The sequence below is a fragment of the Panthera tigris genome, chromosome C1 (genome assembly GCF_018350195.1).
Source record: "Panthera tigris isolate Pti1 chromosome C1, P.tigris_Pti1_mat1.1, whole genome shotgun sequence".
Lineage (NCBI taxonomy): Eukaryota > Metazoa > Chordata > Mammalia > Carnivora > Felidae > Panthera > Panthera tigris.
The window spans coordinates 58,067,984-58,092,258 of NC_056667.1; the positions used below are offsets into that span (position 1 = coordinate 58,067,984).

The 24,275-nt window shown below is 37.2% G+C and overlaps 1 long non-coding RNA gene across 3 annotated transcripts in view; it reads left to right on the plus strand.

The window, feature by feature from the left end:
* The first annotated feature begins 270 nt into the window (after positions 1-270).
* Positions 271-24,275, plus strand: part of LOC107180332 — an 89,711-nt gene continuing 65,706 nt past the window's right edge. For all 3 annotated transcript variants that reach the window (XR_006221588.1, XR_001511108.2, XR_001511110.2), the window contains exon 1: positions 271-411. This is a non-coding gene — a long non-coding RNA (uncharacterized LOC107180332). The remainder of the gene's footprint in view (positions 412-24,275) is intronic.

The window sequence follows — 24,275 nt, forward strand, 5'->3', positions numbered from 1 at the left end:
AAAGTAAATGAGTAAAAGGATTGTGTTAATAATTAAATTAGACTCTGTGTTTGAAGTACAAAGCATATAGTTGATGACCAAGAGCCTGTGTTCTCTTGGTTAGAAGGAAAAGTAACTTACTCTAAGTAAAAATGAGGTTCTCTTAAAGACATGAGGATGTCTCACAATAATCCAGGACAGACTAAACAACCGGGCTGCAGAGTCAGTGGGAATTGAGGCAATCTTAAGTGCCAGCCACTTCCCCATCTTTGTCTTTCTGTCGCATGGCATCCTGTTTCCTCTCTGCAGTTACTCTGATCTCTCACTGCCAGCCAGCTTCTCTGAGTCTCAATTTCCTCATAACATGGCTCAGAAATGGTCACTGCAGCCCAAACTCTAGATGAACCTTCAGCTCAAGCATCCAAATTACAGGTAACTATCTTGTTCTTTCAGTTCAAATTCCTCAAGCAGAGGGTCTAATTGGCTTTGGCTTCTCTTCAAATGAGATCACCAAAATTGGTGTCCTGCCTAGAATGGGCCATCTCTGCCAGGGGCCAGCCCTTCCCACCCATTTGTTACCTGGTCACTTTGTAGTTTGCCATTTGCCATATGGGAGAAAGGAATGACAGATTCCCTAAGAGAGAGAGACCCTAGTGGAAGAAAGCTGGGGAGCAGCTACCATAAAATATTTCTAGGATTTCAAATGCAGTATTCACTGCTCCTAACAATTGAACACTGATTTTACTCTATCATTTGTTTTTAATACTTATTTGCCCCAAATGATTGTATTTTCTTTTGTCAACCAAGATGTTTATAATACATGCCACATAGCACTTTATATACTGTTAATATTTATTCATCAGCATTCATCAGACATTCATTAGACACCTACTTGTCAAGCACTATTACTACAGATATGGTAATAAATCAAATAAACACAATTCATGATCTTGTGGAGCTTACATTCTGAAATTTTTTGTTTCTATGTATGATCCTACTTAGGCACAGGAGATTGGAAGAGTTGTAATGACTTTATGTAATCATCTTCAGAGTGAAGCTTTCCTTGATCACCCAATTTAAAAGTGCAACCACTACCACTGTTATGCCCATTCAGTTTTCTTCTTTCCCTGCTATATTTTTCCTCCCTAGCATTGCTTTAACACATAATGTATTATATTTATGAATCTGTGGTCTCTATTACTAGAATGAAAGCTTGTAAAAATAAGAATTTTTATCCCTTTTCTTCCCTGTGTATTTTCAGCACTGGTATTTGTTGAAAGCACGAATAAGTGAAGGTCTGAATAAATCATCATACTTAATTTTTGTCAAGCACATATTTACTGTTAGGCACCGTGTGAGCTATTCTTGTACATATTGGTTTATTTACCCTTCACAATAACTCTGCGAGGTTATTTGTTATGAGTATCACCATTTTATAGGTTGAAAAAAGGAAGCATAAAAACTAAGTTTCTTGCCCAAATTCACGTAGCCAGGAGTGAGAGACAAACTTGAATTCAGGTCTTCCTGATTCTAGAGCTCATGTTCTTCACTGAAGAACCATGTACAACTTTTAAATGAAATACTGGCTTAGAGAAATAATGATGGGTCTGCACTGGTCCATGCCTCACTGTAATATTCATTTGTTTGATGACAATATGGATGTAAGGTGGACTTTTGGTTGAGGAAGCAGTGTAACTGGCTTGCTATGCTTGAGTGTTCTAGGCTCCATATCCTTCCTCTCTCCTGCCAGAATTCTCGGGAAGTATGTACACCAGAGGAGAATAAGGAGATAGAGGGAAAGAGGCACTGTAGAAATGCAGCATAGCCATTCACAGAATTCTGAATTATTTATTCTTCCAAGGATATACGCATACCCACATCTCTTCTATCTAATAAAGAAGAACTCTTCATTGATGTGATGATTGATTCCAATATCTGTGTCCTGTAGGAATTTGTAGTAAAGTGGGGGTAACGAGGCAACAGCAGGGATATATGCTTAAGGTTGTAAGTCACATAGCACAGGTATCTGACTCAATGTTTCTTAGAGGAAGATTTCCAGGGTGCTGAGGGATGCCTGACACATGAGGAAGCAAAAATAATAAAATACTGAGGTAAATCATGCATGGCCTCGTGGGCCCACCAAGAATGAGAAGGCTCATATTCCTCTCGAAACAGAGAGTAGCAGATATCTCCTTTCCTCTTTTCTAGTACTGAGACTACATGCCATAAATCCTTTATTCATAATATAATGAGTTCAGTCTAATTTGCTTCTGCATTTAAAATTATTCATTTATCTTTTATTCCTGATGGAATCAGAATCCTAGAGCTGAAAAAAAAATTAAGGTTATCTACTCACCATTTTTTTTTTTTTCATTCAAGACATCTTAGTTTTCCTAATTAGATATAAAATCAGTGGGGGAGGGAGCTTCCTTTACCATCTCTTTGGTTCCAGATCCTACTGTTTTTCACTATTATCTTAAAGTAAATATTTGCTGCCCTGGATTGTATTTCTTTGAAGTATTGGTCTAGGAGGCTTGTAGTAAACAAAAATATTTATCTTGTAAATAATGCAAGAAGCCAAGTAACAATATCACCTTGCTCTGAGTACAACATGAAAACAGCAGATAAACCCGTAGGCTGTGTCCCCAAGCTGGTGTCAAGGCTCTGAGGAGCTATGAATGTAGCCACTGAGATTCTGAAGAGCCTCTCGTTCCAATAAAGAAGGACAGGACACACAGTTCATAATAAGCTCATCAAACCTTTACGCTTTTACTCAGAGACAGTTGTGAATCAACTAGAATATAGTACAGGCTTTAAAATAAATGATAAAGTATAAAAGAGATTAAAGGAATCAGAATTTGAAAGCATAAACAACCCATGTAAAAAACACTGAAATGGAGATTTCATACTCAAAACATACCAAAATAACATTGTGGCAATGATGGCAGGGTCTGAAATGATTTTCTGATGATAGAACTGAAGAAAAGAGTGCAAATCACAAACATGGTAAAGCTAGGTAATTGGACATTCTTAATTAATGCATTTGAAAACCAACTAATTCTAGAAATAGTAGCTTCCGGTCTTGTATTTAGTTTTCTTCCTCTTAATTTCAAATCTCAACACTGCCAAGAATGGAGCTACAAATAGCTGTGTGTCTTCTGTGGAATTTCCCAGTTCCCTTGTGATTGTGTAGAACTTCCATAGATTTTGTCTAGTGGATGTAACAAAAATGGTAGTGTTTAGTTGAAACAAGTTAAAAAACCAAAAGGTACACTCTGCTTCATGCTTCAGGCTAAAAGAAGAAAACAAAGGGGCGCCTGGGTGGCGCAGTCAGTTAAGCGTCCGACTTCAGCCAGGTCACGATCTCGCGGTCTGTGAGTTCGAGCCCCGCGTCGGGCTCTGTGCTGACCGCTCAGAGCCTGGCGCCTGTTTCAGATTCTGTGTCTCCCTCTCTCTCTGACCCTCCCCCGTTCATGCTCTGTCTCTCTCTGTCCCAAAAATAAAAAAAAAAAAAAAGAAGAAAAAAGAAGAAAACAAAGCAAACCCAGTCATTCAAAGCAAACCCAGTGCTTTGCTTCCTGTTTTCAGTATGGGTCAAAGAAGGCACTGTCTCCCAGACTTGGGTTGTGTGAAAAACAGGCATGCCAGTAAAGGTAATTTAAATGGAAGGAAAAGTGATGTTCAGGGACTGTGGAAGTCAGCAATCCATCCAGTAAACTAAACTACTTGTCTATCTTAAAAGAAATAAGGGGGAAATGAAGCTGTTGAGACCCGAGAGCCAAAATTAGAGTAATCACATTGTAGAAATATCTCAATCCTTCTCCTTTTCCCCTTTTTCTCCTCTTTTCTCCCCCAACCCTGTCTGTCTCTGTCTCTGTCTCTCTGTCTCTGTCTCTTTGTCTCTGTCTTTCTCTCTCTCTATATATACATATATATCCATTTCCCTTTCTTTTTTGACATATTCATGAAATTTTATGAAAACATAGAGGATTTTAATGTAACAGAACAATATTTCTCAATGCTTAGTGTTTCTGTTAGTAGAAAAATGGAAACACTGGTAGTTGATTTAGATAGTATTAAATTAAAAATCTCTTTTGTTCTACTTTGTAAGATATTAAAAAAGAAAGAAGCTTTTTCAAGTACATCAGAGATAGACAGCTAGCAGCTGGGTAATTATGTAATCAGATTTGAAGTGTACATTCATTAATCCATTCAGCAGATATCTCTTGAATACCTAATATGTGACAAACAGTTATACGGCTTTCCAAAACTCAGGCCATTCATGGAAGAGCTTTGGTATTCATATGTACTAATTGCATTTGATGGTGTACTGTGGCATCTTTTGAGAATATAAATGTATGTTTTATTTAGCCCGTGATGAACAGTTGCTTGAGCCATTAGGCTCTTCTATGAAATTGACATGACACGTTGGTCATATTTTGAGGGATTTTTCTTCATAACATGTTTTTTTTTCAGGTTAAATTTTGCTAGCAGATCCTTATTTCCTCAGAGTTAATCATACACATGCACCTTGTTGACAATTGCAGGATATTGAATTTAAGAAAACAAGTTTTCAGGAAATTATTAAACTTATTGAGTGATTTACTGTCCTTGTAGTTTGAATTTTCTTGATGCCTTGTTTTTTCTTTTTTTTTTTTTTTTATCATTTTCTACATATTCCATTTGAATGCTGGAGACAATGTCCTCTAGAATAAAGAATGGAGGAAACTAGACTGATCTAAAAGGCTTAAAACAGAAAGAACAAAGTCTGTTGTTCAAAGGCAACTGAACAAGGAACTAAACAACTTAAGTTCTAATCCCAACTCTGGGACCAAAGAGATAGACCATTTTCATTAAGACATGTGTCCTTTCTATACCTCTTCTCTATTAGTTGCTAGCATTTATTGAACTCTTACTATGTTCCAGGTAACTGTTTTAGAATGTTTCATGTGCTAGCTCCTTTTATTCCCTATATATGTGTGTGTGTGTGTGTGTGTGTGTGTGTGTGTGTGTGTGTGTATTTAATTTAAATTCAAGTTAGTTAACATGCAGTGTAGTTTTGGCTTCAGGAGTAGAATCCAGTGATTCATCTCTTACATATGACACCCAGTACCTTCTTTTATTCTTACAACAATCTCTATTGGTACTGTGATTATCCCCACTTTACAGATGAGTGGGGAACAGAGCTATTAAGTAACTTGTCCAAGCATGTATAGTTAGAAGTAGAGGAACTGGTGTTCAAACCCAGGCAGTTTGTTTATCACTGCACTGTACTGCTTCCCCACAATACCTTTTATTAAATCACTCTAATGAAAAAACCAATGGGATAATGGCTACAATATTCTGAAATTTTCCTTTTGGTTCTTTTTAGACTATTTAAAATTATAAACATAGTACTTAGCCAGTTACATAGTTTATAAAGTTAAAATTAAGATATTTCATTCCTTAATACCAATTCTACAAATTTGTCTGTTAACAGTTTGCTGTGTATCCTTTCAGAGATTTTCTATGCTCAAATCACATGTATTTTTTAAAGCAAAAATGTAATATAGGGTAAGTATTGTTCCACAGTTTTCCTTTAAAACAGAATAATTTATGATATACATCTTCTCCATCACTACGTATAAATTTACCAATTTTCTTAAAGAACTGCCCACAATTCTACCTTATGAATATATAGCAATTAATTTAACTCTGCTTCTACTGATGAGTTTATACTGCTCCTAAAATTTCAGGATTACAATAACTTGACAGTGAATGGTCCTATATATATACACACACACACACACACACACACACACACACAGGTGTACATGTGCATGTATTTCTAGAAAATGGATTCCTAGAAGTAACATACTTTTGAAAATCATGAAGGATAATATTAATTTAAAGAATCACTTGTGACTAACTTACTTTTTTTTTAACTATTTTTTTTTTTAATTATTTGTTTTGAGACAGAGAGAGAGCAAGCAGGGGAGGGGCAGAGGGAGGCGGAGAATCCCAAGCAGGGTCCACACTGCCTGAGGGAATTTGGAAAAAGGGAGCAGGCAGAAGTCAGGAACATTTTTGTTTCCTCCAGGCAGGGGCTGCGCTGTGAAGGTGTGCTGTCTGGAGTGGTTGCTATTCCCTTGTAACCAAGAAGACATATGCCCAAGGATGAAAATCAGTGTATGGAAGATGCCAGAGTTCAATCAGCTGCTGAACTAACCAACTCTGGAGATTCCCTACCTCTGGCCTTCTTGTTAAAAGAGTTACAAAGGTCTTGATTGTTTAAGGAACTTTTACTGGTGTTTTGGTTAATGTAACTGGAAGCAGTCTAGTTGATCAATAGTTACTAGTTCGGAGCACTTCCTCAGTTTCAAAAGCCATATTAACGTATCCTACAAATCCTATTTTGCCAAACCAAAGTGAAAGTTTCAATTATTATCCAACAAATTCAGATTATGTAGAGAACCTCTAAATCAGGCTTCAAAGTCTTCTTTTAGCAATAGAAGTTTAAGCGGGGGAAAGAGTGGGTCCTAAATTTGCTTTTCCTTTGACTGTGGAGGTAAGTTGAGAATGTTATAAAAAAATGCAGAAGTGAGAACAAAGTACAGGTTTTCCCCCGCTAACAGGAGAATGTTCCGATGAAAAATTTTGTAAGCTGAAATGGTATAAAGTGAAGAAGCAATCACCATTAATTTATGTGGAAAAAATTTTCAGCACTTCCAGGCCCCCAAAATAACCTCCTTTAGGTTTTTCTGATACCTAGGACACATTTTGCTAACACTAGCACAAAATAAATTGAGATAAACACAGACTCACAGACTCAGTTCAGAACTCTGGCAGCTATTGCTGAGGTGCTGAGTGTAGTTCCCAGGGAAAGAGCTTGGTGGCGCCATTCTCGCTGTTCAAGGTGCGCTGCCTAACAGGTTCTCTCTGAAACAAATGAGGAATGTTATTTTCAATTTTTACCTTTTCTCCTAAGAGTGAAAATCCTCTTCAGATTTCTATTAGTGAAAATAGGTACTAACATAGGTTTTCTGTAAAAGGGAAGTGGCATAATGCAAAAATTCTGAAAAGCAGGGGGTATCTTTGTACTCTTTTTCCTAAGTTGTAACTATTACAACACCATCACACAGTGTGAAGGAAAAAAAAAATCTCATAGCCATTTAATGCACATCAACTGTTTTAGAGAGTGATGAGCTGATGGAGACCAGTTTAGCCTTTCTTCTAAAAGTTCAGAATTCCCAAATATAAACAGTTTAATTTCATTGTATTCTAAGCTTTTGAGCAAAGTGTTCTAAACTTATGAGATGTTGTCTGGCATGCATAATTTATACTAAGTTTATATTTTGTTTTCAAAGGGTCATTTTTGTTTTGTCTATCATTGTCAAACACTTGGGATCTGAAATTAAAATCTTATTCACAAAAGAAATTAGCTCAACACTTATAAATTAACAGGACTCTCATGGAAATGGATCTGACCTAGATAATCAAAGCTATTCTGCTGGAGTTTTGATCAGAGTTTTAATATTAGTTTAATCAGAGGTAACACTCTCTAAATAAAGCACATAGTATTTTATTTCATCATATAGTAATTTAATTTTCATAACTTAAACTGGGAGGCTTAAATTATATCATTTGCCACTTTCTCGTATTGTACATTCATGTTTAAAAAAAGATAACGCATGCTTACATTGATGATTATGAAATCTGCACGTTCCTTCTGGATCAGAAAAGTCTGAATGCCTACTGAATGTAATGGTCAAGAGTGTGGTGTTTGAGGTCATGTGCTTTTGGATTCAAACACCTACTCTCATTTACTTTGACATCTTGCACAAATCATATTATGGCCCTCCAGCCTTAGTTTCTGCAAGTATAAAACGGAAGCAGTGGAGTGTTATATGAATAACGTCTACTTCATAGGATTTGAAGAACAAATGAAATTATGTAAGGTACTTAGCATGGTGGCTGACCCATTAAAAGTGCCTCCAAAATATAAGTTATTGTAGACAAAAATACTCAACTCCCTTCTGTTTGTGTAGATCATTAAATTTTCTAAATTATTTCTTATATCATCCCAATTTATTCTGAGACAAATGAAAAGATAAGACAGATATTAACATAACCATTTTATAGAAGTTGTAAAAAGGGATTGTCAGCAGGCCTGAGATCATTCATTTTATGTTCATTCATTCAATATTTACTCAAAAAATATTTATTGAGTGTCCACTATGGACCAAACACTGAGCAAGGCACTCCAAGATACAAATTAATGAAAGAATCAAAACAAGAATTGTCCGTTATTTTTGTGACCTAGTATGTGGTCACACCAACCCCCTTTTTGTGCAATTTACAATTTCTTTCTGGAAAACTTATCCTTCCCTTATTGTTTGCAACCTTGATGGTACAAAGGGACATGGCATAAACTAAGGCAGCCAGTCTCAGTAGCCTGGGTTTTGGAAACTTATGGGGAAGGACACGAGGATAAAAAGAATCGCAGTTTGTTCAGCCCAGATGATGCCTTCCATTAGTCCATGTAAAGATGCTCAGAGCTGCTCTAACTTAAGCCCTGATTATCTGATGCTATAATGTAGGTAAGATTCTCTCTTTCTCTCTATGTCTCTGTATATGTATTCCCCCCTTCCTTAGGTTAACCAATGTCAGATTATATTGCTTTCAACCAAAGAAACTTAACTTAGAAACTTTGAAAGTGTGACATCACTCATCCCCAGAAGTCTTGGAATCTGTTTCTAAGAAAACATTGGTATCACGGAGTGTGGTTTTAAATTTTCTTTATAGTTTCTGCCAGAGTTAGCTTGCTTTTAACAGACAAGCCTTGACATTCATACTTACCAAATTCATCCCATCTAATTACGATCTGTTGATATTTTCTAGCAGTGCATTAGAGATCTATGCTTTTACTTAATATCTGCTCCTTTGTTCCCATATATGTACATAACAAATTGAGTTTAATCCTGCACTGAATCCAATCTGTAGTGTGCTAAGATGCTTTATAAGAGGACTGTCCTAGAACCTAGATTCTTGGTCTTCTCTATTCTTTCAGAACCTCCTCAATCTTGGGATTGGTTTTCCAGCTCATATCCTTAGTTGTTGGTGCTCTAGCTTGTTATATGTCAGGCACTGAGTACTCACCTTTCGTTTTTACTCTGAGTATCTTTCTTTCCTGGAAAGCCTTATACTGTAGTCTTTGTGACTACTCTATCTTAGTTTTATTTTGTACCTAGGAAGAGAGAAAGTACTAATTTATTGATGTTCCCTTTACAGCTGAAGCAAAACCAAATAATGGCATTATTTTTTTTAGGCTAATCTATTTCTCTGAATCTTCATTCCCCATGTTTGCTCCATTTCTCTTTTCCATTCTATAACAGTCCAGGCTCTGCCTTATGTCTTTCCCTTATGTAGTCAATTTTCTCGGTATAACAAACTTCAAAATCTCAGTGACTTAGCACCAAAAAAATTTTTTTTTTCACTCATGGATCTGTTGATGAGCTGAGTTTGGCCTCAGCCTGAATGTTGGGTGCAGATCTGCTCCATGTATCTCCTTGCTTCTTTGATAGCATATGTTACTTTCATGGTGGATGGCAGAGATGCAAACTTCTGAACCAAATCCTGAAAGCAACCTAAAACCTCTGCTTATATCATAGCTGCTACAGTGTGTTGGCCAAAGTAATTCACATGACCAACATTAGTGCCAATGGGGGTGGGCAACATACTATTTACTTGGTGAGTGATACTGTAAGGTTGTGTACAATTTTATAGCAAGGTGGGAAGGAAGAATTAGAAACCATAATCTGGTCCACATCTCCCTATGTTCTCCTAGAGCCTGGCATATATCCATTCTATTTATCTCATGCCTTCAGAATCTAAGGTGAGCTAAGAACAGAAGGAAAGCAGAATCCTACACAATACAAACCCATTTAACCTTAGTGTTAGACCTTGCAAATAAAATACCATGTTAGTTTTGTTTTGTTTTGTTTTGTTTTGTTTTGTTTTGTTTTTAACCAAGAGTGTAGAGAGGGAAGAAAGCAGTATTTTATGGTGTTCTGGCAAAAGCATTTAGACCATATTTCATAGGAATTCTATATATATTCTAGACAAATTGCCTTCCATCTATCTTGAAAATATAAACATAAGTTTATTGACTACTCAGTATGTGGCAAGTACAACGTATGTTCTTTATGAGCATCACCTTTTACAATTCTTATGAAACCTCTGTGAAGTTTATTGATAAAGAAACTCAAATTTAGAAAGGTTTAGTTTTCACAAAGGTAAGATTAATTGTTCTGTAGCCATGGCAACAATTAGTCAACAGAACTGTTTTTTTTTTTTTGTTTTGTTTTTTAAATTTTTTTTTCAACGTTTTTTATTTATTTTTGGGACAGAGAGAGACAGAGCATGAACGGGGGAGGGGCAGAGAGAGAGGGAGACACAGAATTGGAAACAGGCTCCAGGCTCCGAGCCATCAGCCCAGAGCCTGACGCGGGGCTCGAACTCACAGACCGCGAGATCGTGACCTGGCTGAAGTCGGACGCTTAACCGACTGCGCCACCCAGGTGCCCCACAGAACTGTTTTTAAATTTGTCACTTACAGTGAATGCACTTTCATAAGCCAACTTATCAAGGCCAGTCCTCTGCTTCTGAAAGTTAGCCATTCAGGACTTGCACCAGTAAACACATTGCTGAGTTTTAACCCATCAACAGCAGTTTTTACACCTAGTAATCAGGTTTCTACAGATGCCCCTAAAAGTCTCTATGAACTGCATGCCTCCCCAAATTTTATGGAAGACCAGCTGAGCCTGTGCCTAGCCAGTCTCACTCTTTCTTGCTGTAGTAAGAATATCTTCAGCCTTTGTCTTTTTATTTCAGAGAATGTGTGATGGTTTCATGGTCTTTTGAGAGTAATTTATCCACATTTGCACAGCTGGAAAATGGTAAAGTCAAGCAACAAACCTATTCCATTTGATTTCAGAGCCTAAATTCTTACTTAGCACACTAATCTGCCTCTCCTCATTCCACAGTAGCTGCTGCCCAGGTACTCTTCCCTGGAACAGTTTAGCCTCTGGGTTAATTCAACCTTTGGATTGTAATTTAATTTTGCATATCTAAACTATCCAACTAACTTGCAAGATCAGTTGAGCCTTACACAATTTCACATTCCCAGTGACTAATTTATCCATTATTCATTATTAATTTAAAAGATATTCAATGGAGTACTTAATATGTGCTAGGCACCGTGATAGTGATGAAATTAAGAACTTTCAGCTCTCAAGGGCTTAAATGCAATGTGAAATGTACCACCACCCATATAGGGTACAGCAGGACCTGAGAGGTAAGAGTGCCTATGTCTGTCATTAGCATTATGTAAATTGCCAAATGATTGTTATTTGTATATTCATTCTATGAAGCAATTATTTTATGGCAGAGAAAAATAGTCCTCAAATTGTTAAAACCATTCATAAGTCAAACATTGAATCAGGAATTGTTCTAACCCAAATATGAGTTCTTTAGAAGGAGGTCACATCATAAATTTGCAGTTTATCAAGTGATAAGACATTTAAGTCTGTCATTTTCTGTTTCTACTGCCCTAAAGGTTTTTATTATTTATAAGTGCAGTTATAGTTTTCTAATATAGAATATTACACATTTCAGATAACTGATGCAAAACATTGAGAAAATATGGAAAAAAACTTTCATGATATTTAGTAAAACAGGAACTGGCTTAATAAGGAGACAGAAATTTAGAGTGATCCTTAGTTTCCAATTATACTGGTTCTTTTTTATTTTGGAGACAAAGCTATTTTTCTGGACACTTCCCGCTCCTTTTCCTTGGTATTCTATCAGTTTTGAAACATAACGTAATCACTAAAATAAAAGTGTTGTAGTTTATACAGAAGATGTCAGTGCTTTAGGCATAGAAACAATGTTTTCATTTAGTCTTGATTAATGAGTGGGCACTGCCTAGGATTTCAGTGCTTTTTCTTTTTTTGGTCTTTCCCAAACAACTTTGACCTTTGTTGATAAGTTTCCTGGCAGAACCATGAACTCAGGGCCACTGATTGATTGTCATGTCTGCCTCAGGGAGAACCGGATTCTTTTCTGTCTGCTACTGCTGCATTGAGTTGTTGTGAGGTGATATGTGACATCTCCTGAGTTACAGTGATCTGTGGTCATGATTAACCAAAAGGCAGTAATTTTCAAAAAGTTTAAAACATCAGTGGAAAAGTGATAATTCTGACTGTGATTACTGCAATTTGCTTTTGATCCCTTTCTCCCTTATGGAATCTCTGTGACTCCAGACTGCCCAGCCTCCCCTCCCAGTATACCAGCACTATTTAAAAAAAAATTTTTTATGTTTATTTATTATTGAGAGAAAGAGAGAGAGCACAAGTGGGGCAAGGACAGAGAGAGGGGGAGACAAAGAATCTGAAGCAGGCTCCAGGCTCTGAGCTGTCAGCACAGAGCCCAATACAGGGCTTGAACCCACGGGCTATGAGATCATGATCTGAGATGAAGTCAGATGCTTAACTGACTGAGCCACCCAGGTGCCCTTTAGCACTTTTGAATCCTGAAAGAAATATTTTCTCTTGTATTCTGAATCTATATGTCCTCCTTTTGTCCAGAGTGTGCCTATTTACAAACCCAACACCAGAAGTTAACTGATCACTGGGATTAGATAAAATTATTCTTATACTATTAAAAGCAATATACTAATTATAATTTATTGATCATTTCTTAAGTTCTATAAAAACTTAATGTCACTTAATCCTCATAAAATCTATATAAAACAAGTACTATCATTATCCCCATTTTATAGATTACAAAGCTAAGTTTTAGAGAAATAAATCATTTGCTCAAGTTTTGGTAGTCATGTTCTGGTAGTCTGTTCTAAGTGGCAGACCAGGCTTCCCATCCAGGTTTTCTTGATTCCAAAAGTCCTAGTCTTTTTTGCAGAGCTGCCTAACATGTATCAGAGGCTGATAAGGGTTTTAGAGGGACCTTTATAGTTTGGTAAGAGATGGTGTCCACAGAAATGCTGTTCACCTTAGAATTTTAAACATCAACAGAAACTTGTAGGGGAAAGATACTTTTTATCAAGTGGTAGCTTTCCTGAAATTTCTCAAAAACTGCCACATAGAAAGGTCTCTCATACCCTAGAATCAGGCTAGCTGTGTTCAGCACACTAATAAGTGATAACAGCAGGAAGAGGAGTTCACTGATGTGTGCAGCCTTTTGCCTTGTGATGACTATCTATCCTCCTGTACTTAATCAGTAAGCAAGGGAAACATAGAATCGTAATGCACAGAATTATGGAGCATTATGTCAGAAGTGATCTTAGAGGTGACTGAATCTAAACACTTCATTGTCAGAGGAAGAAACTGTCCCAGAAGTAAAGTGACTTATGTGCACCCAGCTGTGAATTAGGTGGTGGAGTCAGAACTCAAATCCTTTCCTCCCTCCCCTCACTCTCCCCCTTCTTGCTCTTCTTGATCTCTTTTTTCCCCCTCTGCCAGCATTTATATGTCTGCTATGTGTCAGTCACTGGAGAGTGGGAATACAGTGTAGTAAATGCAATAAAAAATCCTTGCCATAATGGAGTTTATGTTAGTGGGGAAGGGCATATTAACAAACAAATAAATCAATAAAATTTATGCTATGCCAGATGGTGATAAAAGCTATGGGAAAAAATACAGCAGGGAAGGGTGAGAAAGTGATAAGAGAAGGGAGTGATGCTATTTCAATAAGGTCCTTCTTAGAAAGGGGGTCATGAGGAGAATTCCAGATGGGGTGACAGCCAGTGGGGAGCACAGTTGGCTTTAACCTGTTTGAGGAATAGCAAGGAGGCCCAGGGTACTGAGAACAGTGGATGGGGGAGTAAAGCCACAGGATGAGGATAAGAGAAGCCAGATGATGTCAGCCATCTGATCTACAAGTAAGCACCTTTACATCAACTTCGCTGCCTCGTTTCAAGAGGCTCGAAGAATAGTGAACCTAACTAATATCTCTTAAAAGAGATGGCTTATGGCGGCCATGGCTTATGTCAGAGACCCTCTCAGTAGAGATATGTAAGGAGTATAAACCTGCTGGACCCGGAGGCAGCATACCCAAACCCAAGTCCTGCCATAATTAGCTACATCGTTGCCTTGTTTAAGCTTCTTTTCCCTTCTCTATTAAAGGAAGATGACGTTAGCTATTTCCCAGAGTTTTCATGAAAACCGAAGGAGATAAAAGCAATTTATGTGAAGGCAGTTTATAAGTTGGATATTTTGAGTAATAGCAATCAGTCAGTCAATAAATATTCTTTTGATCACGTCCAGGGTGAATGTAGTGTTTGCCCTCTGGCATCCAGGAAGCTGTTGCTACATCTCTGTCTGGCAAGGTATTCAGAGAGAGGCATCATAACTGGAAGAAAACAAGAAAAAGAAATGATGTTCATCTTTATCTCTGTCTTTCTACCATGACCTTCAACTTTATTACTCACTTGACAGAAATAGAATGTGGGAGATGGCTGTGAGCAGTGTAGTCTTCAGTTAACCCTGTAATTAAATATAGTTTATTTTCTTCACTGCCGGGGTGAGGGAACTTATGAAATTAATAAATCATATGAAAGTGATGTGGTTTGCTAGATTTCTAGACACAAGTCTGTTTTGAAATGCACCTTGCAGAATGGATTGGGCATGTGCAGAGTAGCAGCAGCATGGTAGACAAGGTCAGTGAGCAGAGTGCTAACCAGGATGACATGGGTCTTGAGTGGTTAAAGAGGGTGACATGAGGTGATAATAGTTCAGGTGATGATAAAGGTGACGACTTTATGTTGGACACTGAAAGTCACAGGAAGCCAATGATGTGGTATGATGTGATGTATCTTGAAGTCTAGGGAAGTTTCTGGTGAGTGCAGGCTCTGGGACTGTATACGTTGGCAAAGAGAAAGGGAAAGTGAAGCAATTAACTCATAAATTTTGTCAAGATGAGTGGACATATGGATAATTCAGGCATGCACCACTGCTTTTGATCACAGTGTTGGAATGACCAGAGAAGCTCTCATACATTGACACGTGCAACATTTGTTAACTTGGTATTTCTAATAACACAAGTTATTTTTGTCACATCCATGTGTTTCCTATAATATTATGTACTTAATATTTTCCTTTAAATGACTTTAAGTTTTGAAAAATGTACACACATTTATTTTTTTAAAGGGAATTTACTGTAAATAGGAAACCATTTGTCTTCTCCTAAATGGAAGGTAAAAGTACTTAAGATAAATATATTGATCACAGACCACCTAAAATCATCTCATATATCATGAATAATGAACATACTCTGGTTTGGAAAACATAGCATTATCTTATTAGATTATTATATCAGTATTTTCACTACTTTATCAGCCAAGCAAGAAAGGCTAAGAAAAATTAAGTTGGTGCTTAAGGTCACACTGTTGCTCACAAACACAGCTGGGATGAGCACCCAGGTTATTTGTTCTGGTCTGTATTTATTATGGCCCACGAAGAGGCAGCTGCCAAATAAGAACCTAAGTAGGTAGGTAGAAGTGTGTTCTCAGGACCACCAGGAAGCAATGCATTGTGGTGGCATTGAGACTGCCTAATGGAAAGGCCCTGGACTCTTTCTTTAAATGCCCTAAATGCCCCCCATTGTGAATAACTCCCAGGACAGGTTGATACTGGGGCCTCATCCTCTCAAACACCCGTCCTGGCCACTTAGAGTTAATCCTAGTCTGAAACAAAAAGGAGCACTAGGAATAATTTTCAGTCTGGGAGGTTCTCAGAAGCCCTGGGGAGTCTTACACTTATTTAGACCTAGAGCTTCTTAGAAGACTTTGGATTGGACCAGGGGCCAAGCCTCTGGATGAGCATAGGTCAAGTGGTAGTCCTTCAGCTTCTTTGGTGCTTTGAGAATCCCATCCAGTGACATCAAATCTATCAACATGGTAGGACACAAGAGATATGGAGGACTTCAGGGTAGGATGGGGGAAATGAAACTTTGGGTCATTCCTGAGGGATTTCAGGTCCTGGAAACAATACTAGTAATGTAGCAGGATTCTCACACAGAGAGTCATGACACCAAGGCTTTTCTTTCCAGGAAGCAACGTTATTCCTGCCGGCACCACTCAGTTGGGTTGAGCCCTGAATATCAGAATTGAGCCCTGAATATCCCGTGGCATAGTTTTGTTTTTAAATACATTTTTTATTTTTTTGTCTCCTATATATGGTAACACACACAAACATGTAGTCTGATTAAGTAGTCTCAGTTTACAAGGTCATGAGGGATGTCGTCACGTAGGTGCATAGCCAGGTTACCTTGAAGTTTTTTGTTGTTTGTTTTTGTTTTTTTCCTTTTCTTTCTTTTTTTTTTTTCTTTCCATAGGGAGTGGATTCTACCACAATAATATCAGAGGAAAGTTAAATGACATATTCCTTAGGGTGAAATATCTTAATTTTTTTTTAAGTTTATTTATTTATTTTGAGAGAAAGAGAGTGAGCATGAGTTGGGGTGGGGTATGAGCAGAGACTGAGGGAGAGAGAGAATCCCAAGCAGGCTCTGAGCTATGAGTACAGAGCCCAAGGCAGGGCTTGACTCATGAATGGTGAGTTCATGAACTGAGCTGAAATTGAGTCAGATGCTTAACGGGACTGAGCCACCTAGGGGCCCCTAGAGTGAAACATCTTATACTTAATTAAATATGGAGTGGATACTAAATAAATGCTTATTTGAAAATACAGCAACATTTGAAGTCTTTTCCATGATGAGAGATTATACCCTGGGTTGCACCTTTTTATAGATAATAATGACTCAATATTGGTCATTTTATATAGTTCAATCTGATATTTTGGTAGAAAGTGTGAATTGGGCATCATGGACTTCTGTCATAATTCAGTAGTGAAGGTGTCATTAAACTTGATCAAGACATGCAACTTTTCTGGATCTCAGTTTCTTCATCTTGGTATTGATATTGGAAAAGATTGTTGGTTCCAACTGAGAAATTTGTTTGTTTAATTAAAATTGGAAAAAGAATGATTACTTATAATTTTATTCAGTAAAAATATTTCAGAATATGAGGCCCAGAAAAAGCAATTTTTTGTATGTGAAATTTTTTTTATTTTGAGATACTTTAGGTTCACATGTTATAAGAAATAATGAAGAAGATCTCTACATATTACCAGTTTCCCACTGGTAGCATCTAGTAGTAGTACAATGCAGAACAACATGATAAAAACCGTGGTACCAGAACTTGGATCTTGGTCTATAGTTTTCTTTTTTTGTAGTGTCTTAGTCTGGTTTGGTATCAGGGCAATAATAGCTTCCTAAGATGAATTTGGAGATATTTTCACCTGTTGTATCTTCTGGAAGAGACTATATAGTGTTAATTCTTTAAACTTTCAATAAAATTTTCCAGTGCAACCATCTGTGCCCGGAGATTTGGTGGGAAAGTTTTTAAACTATGAACTCAATTTCCTTAATAGTTTGAGGGCCTTTCTAATGATCTATCTCATACTGGGAAGTTGTGGTAGTTTGTGTTTTTTGAAGAAGTGACCCATTTATTCATGGTTGTCAAAATTTTGAGTGCAGAGCTGTTTGTACCATTTTAAATTATCCTTTTGATTCTCTAAGACCTGTAGTGATATCCCCTGTTGATTACCCAGTAGGGGCAATTTGTATCTTTTCATTTTTTCTTTGTCACACTTGCTAGAAGTTTGTCAACTTAAATGATCTTTTCAAAAAACCAGGTCTTTGTTGCATTGATTTTCTCTGTTGCTTTTTTTCTGGTTTCAACTTCATTAATTTCTGCCCTTATCTTTGTTATTTCCTTCTTCTGGAGTTTGTTTCAACTTTGTTTTTTAGGTTCTTGAGGTAGAGGCTAGATTGTTTATTTGAAACTCTCTTTTCTAATATATGCATTTAAATGATATAAATTTCTCTCTCAGCACTGCTTTAGTTGTATCTTACAAACCCCGAATGCCATGTTTTTGTGTTCTTTCAGTCAAATGTATTTGATTTTCTTTGAGACTTCCTATTTGACCCATGTTTTATCTAGAAGTATGTTATTTAGTTTACAATATATAGTTCTTCTCCTGTTATCTTTTGTCACTGATTTCTAATTTGATTCTCTTGTTACCAGAGAACACACGCTGTATGATTTTAATTTTTAAAAATTTGTTAAGCTTTGTTCTATGCTCCAGGTTATGGTCTATGTTGGTGTATGTTCTGTGGTTATTTGAAAAGAATACTTCATTTTCTGTTTTTGGGGGAGGGTTTCTATAAATGCTGACCAAATCCATTGGTTTATGGCGTTGTTGTGTTGTTGAATATCCTTGCTGATTTTCTGTCTAGCTATTGTACTGTTGCTGAGGTATTGAAGTCTACAGCTATATGTGTGATTTATCTATTTCTCCTTTAAATTCTTTCAGTTTCTGTTTCATGTATTCTGTAGCTTTGATGTTTGATGTAGAGAAAATACATCTTGGATTCTTATGTCTTCTTGATAGATTGAGCCTTTTATCATTATATTACATCTTTCTTTGTCTCTGGTAATTTTCTTTGCTCTGAAGTCTACTTTATCTAAATGTTATCCAGCTCCTTTTTTCCCCCTTTGATTAGTGTTTGTTTTTTTCCCATCCTTTTATTTTCAACCTGACTATAGTAAAAGCTTGCATTGCAAGTAACTTGTTCTGTGAGTGTTCTGCAGGACAAGCAAACATCTCTAACAAATTTTAACTTGATAAATGGGTGATGGCTTACAATATGAGTAACATGTGATGCCGAACATCACATGATCACAACTGAGCCAATGGTTCTTGAAATTCTCTTTGACATATAAGTGCTTTGGATTACAAGCATGTTTATGGAATGCATTATGCTTGCAAACCAAGGTTTTACTTACATTGTTACTTTATTTTTTTTTTTAACGTTTATTTATTTTTGAGACAGAGAGACAGAGCATGAACAGGGGAGGGGCAGAGAGAGAGGGAGACACAGAATCTGAAACAGGCTCCAGGCTCTGAGCTGTCAGCACAGAGCCCGACGCAGGGCTTGAACTCACGGACCATGAGATCATGACCTGAGCCGAAGTCGGACGCTTAACCGACCGAGCCACCCAGGCACCCCTACATTGTTACTTTAAAGAGAGGTTCTTGTAGATAGCATATAGTTGGGTATTTTTTAATTTACCCTGTCAATCTCTTTTAATGTATTCAGATCATGTATTGTAATGTAATTATTGCTGTGCCAGGGCTTACGTCTGCCATTTTAATTTTTATTTTGTTTGTACTGTTTTTTTTTTATTTCTCTGTTTTCGCTTTCCAATATGTGATGGGTTGCTTGAACATTGTTTAGAATTCTATAGATTCATATAGGTTTGCCTATATGTCTTTGAGCATATCTTCTTGTAAAGCTTTTTTAATACTTGCATTATGTATTACACTATATATATACGTAACTTACTACAGTCTATGGATGTCATCATTTTACAAGTTTGGGTGAAGTACAGAAATCTTATCTTCCTTTATATCTCTTTACCCTCTCCATTTCTAATCGTCTAACATGTTTCCTCTTTTTATATATTTAGAACGACAACAGAGGGTGTTAACAATTTTGGCTCTAGATGTCAAACATAATTTAGATAACTCAAGAGGAGAAAAAAAACCCCTATATTTACTCATACGTTTGCTTACTGTGTTCTTTCTTCCTGATATCCCAAAGTTCTTTTATCATTTCCTTTCTTTTACAGAAGTTCTTTTAGGCGTTCTTTTAGGATGTATCTGCTAGTGACAAATTCTTTGTTTTCCTTCATCAGACACTGTCTTGATTTGTCCTGAAGGACATTTTCTGTAGGTATAGGATCATGTGCTGACACTTCTTTTCATTCATTACTCTGGTTTCTAATGAGATATTTCTTATTTTTCTAATTACTCTCCTATAGGGAAGGTGTTTTTCCCCTCTGGTTGCTTACAAGATTTTTTTTCTTTGCTTATTGTTCAGAAGTTTAATCATGGTATTTTTTGGCTTGAATTTCTTTAAATTTACACTATTTGGGGGTACATTCAGCTTCTTGAATGTATAGGTTTATGGTCCTTTCCAAATTTGTCATGTTTATGGCCATCATTTCTTCAAGCACTGTTCAGCTCTGTCCCCTGTCTCCTCTCTTTTCAGGACCCTGAAAATGTGAATGTTAGATATTTTGTCCCACAGGTCTCTAGGTTCTGTCAATTTTTTTTTTTTAACTTTAGCCTACTTTTTCTTTTTTTCAGCTTAGATAGTTGCTATTGTTCTGTCTTCTAGTTCATGGATTCTTTCCTTTGTCATATTCACCCTGTTGGCTAGTCTATTCACTACACTTTGTATTTCTTCTTTTTTTAAATTTTATTTATTTTTGAGAGAGAGTGTGTGTGCACACATGCACATGAGTGGGGGAGAAGAAGGGGCAGAGAGAGAATGGGAGAGAGAATCCCATACAGGCTCTGTGCTGTTAATACAGAGCCTGACATGGGACTTGAACTCACGAACCATGAAATCATGACCTGAGCCAAAATCAAGAGTTGGACACTTAACCAACTGAGCCACCCAAGCACCCCTACACTTTGTACTTAAACAATTATAATTTTTGTTCTAAAATTTCCATTTGATTTGTCTTTATATCTTTTATGTCTTTGCTGAGGTTTTCTATTTTTTTTTCACTTGTTTTCAGTAGGTTCATAATTGTTGATTAATTCATGGTTAACATGGCTGCTTAAAATTTTTGTCAGATCATTCTACTTTCTGTCATCTTGGTATCAGCATCTAATGTTTTTTTTATTATTCAGTTTGAGATTTTTCTGTTTTTTGGTATGAGAAGTAATTTTTTTTTTGAAACCTGAATCTGTGTTGTACTATGAGACTGTGGTTATTGTTTAAGCATTCAGTTTTAGCTGGCTTTCTCTGGCATTGTTCAAGCTGTGGAGGGGGTGTGCCACCTCATTACTACCACATAGAGGTTTACTGTTACCCTCTAATGATACCAGAAGAGAGAACTTCTCATTATTGCTGATTGGAAATGGGAGTTCTGGTTCACTGCATGGTCTTCACTGATAGTGGAGGGGAAAGGAAGAGGAAGTATGCTTGTTATTGATGATCAGGGATGAAGTTCCTGACTCCTTACTTGGTCTTCTTTGACACTACCCTTGTAGGAGTGTTGAGACATCTTGTGATAGCCTATCATGGATGGAAGCCTAGTCTCCCCACTCAGCCTTTGGTGGTGTGGGTGTGGATGGATCCATGGCTCTTCTGTGATTTGGCTGTAGTAAAGCAGTTGTTGTCTAAAAGTTTTCTGTCCTGCTTGACTGTGACTTTCCTGGTCTTTTTGCTAAAAGAGTAGACCAAAAAAAGTTGGGGCTTTTTGTATGTGTCTGTCCATTGGCTTTTCCAGGTTGCCGACTTCTTCAACTTCAGGTTTGGGATATATGAGGTAGAAAGGGAAACTCACCATGGTGTTATTCCATGGGCTTCGAGGTTCTTAACCAGTCTGCCTCTTCTCTCCTCTTCTCTGTACTTTTTAGAGTCTTCTTATGGTCATTTTCGTATGTGGTCCATCTACTTGGTGGGAGGAAAAGGAAAAATTTATCTATCCATTTTCCTGGAAAAAGAGGTCTCAGGAAACATACAATTTAGAAGATCTTTGGCGAGCCTGGGTGACTCACTTTGTTAAGCATCCAACTCTTCATTTCAGTTCAGGTCATGATCTCATGGTTCTATTGATCCCCATATCAGGCTCTGTGCTAATCGTGTGGAGCCTGCTTGGGATTCTCTCTCCCTCTCTCTCTGTCCCTCTTTTTTTCTTTTAAAGTTTTTTTTTAATGTTTATTCATTTTTAAAAGACAAAGAGGGACAGAGCACAAGCAGGAGTGGTACGGAGAGAGAGGGAGACACAGAATCCGAAGCAGGCTCCAAGCTCTTCGCTGTCAGCACAGAGCCCAATGCAGGGTTCAGACTCACCAACCATGAAATCATGACCTGAGCTGAAGTTGGACGCTTAACCGACTGAGCCACCCAGGTGCCTCTAAATATAAGGTTCTTTTAAGCTTTATCCAGCCATCCTTGTTTCTGGGAATAGCATCCTGACCAGCTGACAGACTCACTGACTAACTGACTGATTGATAATAACCAATCTTTATGTTTATCAATATAAGAAATGATGATATATGTGTACTGAGGACAGAGTTAACACTCAATGATTGATGCAGAGATACATAAAGGCTATTTTTTCCCATATTGAAATCTTGTTTTTGCATTATCTAACAAAAAAAGAAAAATTCTAGGGACTCCTACCATAAATTTGCCTCTCTATTTACTTTCAAGTTCTCTTGGTCACTATGGGTTTAAGAGATTTAAGAAATGCAGTTTTGGGGGCACCTGGGTGCCTCAATCAATTAAACATCCAACTTAAGCTCATGTCATGATCTTTGTGTTCATGAATTTGAGCCCTGCATTGGGCTTTGCCCTAGTGGTGCAGCCCTGGTTGGGATTCTTTCTTTCTCCCTCTCTCTCTTCACTCCTTCCCCACTTGCACGTTCTCTCTCTCAACATAAATAAATAAACTTAAAAAAAAAAGAAATGCAGTTTTGAGAAAATTGCCCTATTTATTTTCAGGCCCAAATGTTCTTTATGGGGCGAAGAAAAACTAGTGGTTCTTCGCTCATGTCACAGATAAATTATCTGGATATTTAGCTTGACTTTGTTGTTTAGATACATCTGAACAGTAGGAGAATAAAAAGTAGAGCCCAGTGATTATGAACCTGATGCACTTCTATTGTGTAAACTTAACGCTTATTGAGTTATAGGTTTGTTTGCTGAGTTCCTGAGGCTATCCACAGACTCAGGCAATCACTTCATGAAGTAACTGCCTCATCTCTACAGCACAGCCAAGTACCACAATTCTAGCTGGAAGTCATGTTCTGTACTCAATATTGTAGACACAGCAATCTGGCAATTGCACAGCTAAGTAACTGTTCTATAATAACAATCAGTGTCTGTTAATGACTCAAAATGCAATTGGCAAAGACAACATTTGATAGTTTGAATGAATGGAAGAAACACATTTTCTTCCTCAGCAGACCACACAAAATCAGTGCCTGATTATCAGGCTGGCGGGTGCAATCATCCCACCAGCCATAATGATTATTGAAATTGTTTATGGGCCTCTCAAAAAGATCCTGGGAATAACAATAGATAACATGTTTTAACTGAAGGAGCCAAGACCAAAGAATTAAATCTCACAAAACTTGTTAGTAAAAGCAAATTATTCCTGGTAACTTCAATAAATGGCAAATTACTCTTGGCAACAAGTGATCAATAATGTGTCATTGCCAGAAACAATCACCCACAGTTCATACCCAAGTTAGGAAATCATCCCTAGCATTTTGACAAGTGGGGGCCACAGCCATACTTCACTAATGGTCATGGTTTGATCATAAAATAGTATAGCAGAAATGAAATAATAGTAATAGTAATAGTAATAGTAATAGTAATAGTAATAGTAATAGTAATAGTAATAGTTATTTTCTGTTTTCCTACAAACCAGCAGCCATGATATAATTTTGTTTGGAAAACATCCTTTACTTCTCTGGACATACTATGGAAGCATGAGGATTATGTGGGAATGCACAAAAGCCTACTCTAATCATTATTTTCCCAGATAATGTTAGTGGTAGAACATGGCTCTCCTTAACACCTCATAGTCCAGGTTGAGAATAGATAAGTTTATTGTTTCTTTTCCATGACATATCACTTACATACTACATACTCGTCTTTGAGCCCTTTATCTTTCTATTCTTCTGTCTTTATATCTAGTAATTTATGCCTCTATTCATTGACCCTCCTTTGTACCCATCCACCTATCTTTCTTTTTTAAAATTATGTATGTATGTATGTATATATGTACGTATGTATTTAGAGAATGCGTGCATGAGTAGGGGAGGGGCAGAGAGAGAAGGAGAGAGAGAATCTCAAGCTGGATCCACACTTAGCACACTTAGCCCCTATGCGGGGCTCAATCTCATGAGCCATGAGATCATGACCTGAGCCAAAATCAAGAGACAGACACTTAAATGACTGAGCCACCCAGGCACCCCCACCTATCTTTCACAGTACCTTTCTCTCTAACCAGAAAAAAGTAAAATAAGAAGAAAGAGGAAGGAAAGTAAAGGGAAGAAAATAATATTTTTAAGAGGCAAATAGAACATAAAGAAAAGGAAAATCAGCATGATGAAATAGGAGAAACACGTGTTTCTGGATTCACAATG